This window comes from Malus domestica, chromosome 10 (assembly GCF_042453785.1).
Source record: "Malus domestica chromosome 10, GDT2T_hap1".
Taxonomy (NCBI): domain Eukaryota; kingdom Viridiplantae; phylum Streptophyta; class Magnoliopsida; order Rosales; family Rosaceae; genus Malus; species Malus domestica.
This window is the reverse complement of record NC_091670.1, coordinates 31,244,598-31,247,789: the sequence shown is the minus strand read 5'-3', so window position 1 is coordinate 31,247,789 and position 3,192 is coordinate 31,244,598. Positions and strand designations below refer to the sequence as shown.

General features: G+C 35.7%; 1 long non-coding RNA gene across 1 annotated transcript; it reads right to left on the bottom strand.

The window, feature by feature from the left end:
- Nucleotides 1–413: 413 nt before the first annotated feature.
- On the bottom strand, nucleotides 414–1,588 carry LOC139188999 (uncharacterized). Its single transcript, XR_011572458.1, has 2 exons — nucleotides 1,202–1,588; nucleotides 414–1,118 (listed from the first exon to the last, which is right to left on the bottom strand). It is a non-coding gene; the product is annotated as an uncharacterized lncRNA (long non-coding RNA).
- Nucleotides 1,589–3,192: the final 1,604 nt, after the last annotated feature.

The window sequence follows — 3,192 nt, the reverse complement described above, 5'->3', positions numbered from 1 at the left end:
GCGAAAGAGGAGTAAAGCAAAGAGTTCATGATATTTCACGAATGAATCGTGATTGGTACATTTCACAAATTGGGCTTAACTACATAAATAAAGGCAAGTTAAGCTTGGTTAATTAATATGAAGACAAGGATAAGGATAAACCTAACTAATTCTGTCATATTGCAATTACACTTCGCGTGTATTAGTTAAGTTGTCATGTGTGGGGTAAGATCTACCATACATAAGGCCATCTCCAACCGATGGTTGGTCAGATGGCTCGTTTTAGCCCTATGGTCCTTCAAGATCCTGCAAGATATTAATATTTTAATAAACAGTACATGTCTATATTTGCCTCCGTCTCCAACCGAGGGCCAAAGGGCCAAATGGCTCGTTTTAACCCTGTCACAAAAAACCGTCTCCAACCGAGGGTCATATGGCTAAACATAATTTATTATTTAAATTAAAAACTACATCAACTTAAATTTAAAAACTACAACTTATATTTAAAAACTACAACTAAAATATAAAAAACGACAAATTAAATTTAAAAACTACAACAACTTAAATTTAATATCCATAATCAACATCATCTTCATCATCCGCCATCGTAGGAGTATAGTCAGAGGTAAACAACTACCGTCGGCTCATAATTTCTTTTTTTTTTCCTATCAAAATAAGCCTTACTCATTGGAGTGTAATTCGAAGTGTTCCTTTCCATATTCTTATCATCAATCTTTTCTTGTATTTGTTTGGCCCGTTCTTCATGCCTACACTTCCTTTCTTCCGCCTCAAGGGCATTTTGCTCCGCCAATAATCGTAATGAGGCTGCCACTTCATGTTGAGCGGCGTAATCATCATTTGCCTTGCCCTTTTCCTTTCAACCTTCGCGTCTTGTTTTGTCCCATAGCCCTAGGTATGGAACCTTCACCCGAAGATGGATTTTCTACCCTTGTTTGTTGAATGGTTGGAGATCCATCTTCATCCATATCTACAGCTGAGGATGCAATTCCGAACACCGGCGTAGGAGCTCTCTGTGGTGGATCTTCAAATAACACCCACCCTTTACAAATTTCCCAACAACTGTGAAACTGAAAGGGTTTCGAGCTGTTCTCCATATACAATTCCTCCGTTTGGTGTACCTAGAAAAAAATTAAAGGAAATTAATTTATGAAATTAAATGTAATATAATTAAATATTTAAAATAAATTGTGAAAACACTTACTTCGTCGTAGTAATTAGCGCCGCTTTCATGTCTACTTGCAGCTGCTAACAATGCTTGATGCAATTTGTTCAAACTTAGCTGAAGATGTTTCTTCCATCTTGAAGAACAACTCTGGTGGTTTCGAATATTCACTGGAGTGGTGCCTTCATAGAACTCTAAATATTTTTTGGACACACAAGTCCAAACACCGTCATTTGTTTGACAATTCCTCCTCACACTATCTTCCGACAGCCATCTATAAGCCTTGCAAAGGGCTTCATCTTCTTTTCGGGTCCAAGCCCTACCTTTCATTGCAGATGAGGCCATTTGAAAATTATTGAAAAAATTGAAGGATAGATTTTTGAAAGAGGAAAGAAAATATGAGAATTGAAATGGTGTAGGAATGGTGAAAATTTTTGAGGAATGATGAATGAATGGTTTAGGTATTTATAGGAAAAAATAGCATTTTTTTAAAAGGCCCAAAAAACCTAAAAAAACAAAAAGAAATTTTTTTTTGAATCCAACGGTAACTGGCGCTAGCTAGCCGTTGGATTCAAATTTCTTTTTACGAATTCATGTCAGTTATAACTGACATGATAGATGATTTTCTAGCCAGCCATCCAGCCCTCTCTGATTTCGTGGGGCCCTCTCAGATTCCACAGCCATCTGGCGTAGCCCTCGGTTGGAGTCGGTTTTCGGGCTATTTTCGGCCCTCTGGCCCTCTGGACCCATCGGTTGGAAATGGCCTAATTGTATGCTAACAATCTCCCTCCTCCTCTCTTTAGTATGGTTTTATTAAATATAAATAAAGGGTGATACTATCCACACACTCATTTTGACGTTTCACAGATCCTTATTAATGTCAGTCATTTGATTTTTTTCCAATTCATTCGATGTCGATCCGACGGCAAAAAATAAGAGAAGTGTGTGGAAGATAAAAAGTGATGTGTGGATAGCTCAATATTGAATAAAATGACCTAGTAGACGAATCAAAATTTGAGGATATTGCATGGCTTTGCGTCTTTAATTAGTTTGTATACCCTAATTTGTCAAATAATTGAAAATGATCAACTACGTGGGATAACAAAATGATCAAAGTTAACCATGTGGCACCATGTGCACACGTGGAAGATGATGAAGGGAGTGATGATACAAATGATCGACCACGGTCCTTTGCATGTGTGAAACCATATCTTAATTGAACAAGCTAAATAGTAAATATATACATTCACACTGGTTGTATGGTAGCATGCAACATCATTGACCATGCTGTATCCGTTGATCTGAAGCGTCTATGATTAGCTTCCAATTAATTAAATATTCCATTCTTTTTAATAATAACTAATTTCATCTATGAATGATCATGAGCTGATTGGTCTAGAGTAGTATCTAATCAGGGGGATTTTCTGTTATTATTAATTAATAATTAGCTTACCATTCTTAATAGATATGCTTGATCATGTGCTTGAGCCGGTAGCAAATGATAATTAAGCTCTTGGTTTCCTTGTCTTGCTTGATTCCCATTCTTATTTAAATCTTGCACGATTCACTCCATGTTATTGTTATAGGCTTACAGCCGCAAGCAACGAACGATTAAGTTCAAGAAGCTACCATTTTAAATAGAGTACTAATTTATAAGCATGTTATATGAATCTTCCACTTCTCGCGGGTCACGAGCCTAAAATAGAAATTATACACACACATAATTAATGAATATATAATCACAATTTTTTCCTGATTTTGGCTAACACAAAATGTAGGTTTCATATCCACATCATCACCCATCTTCATTATGTGCTCTGCAAGCAACTCATTAATTAAATTCAAACATCTGAAGAAAGAAATCAAATATCATAACCTTAAGTTGTTGTGCCATATAAAACCACTAAATCACAGATAAATATTCATATAACGCATAGTAGTTGAGTTACTTGAGTATAAAATTGAATTGGTGGGATGTATTCTATATACAGTTATATATACTAAATTGTTATAAATATATCAAAGTTATG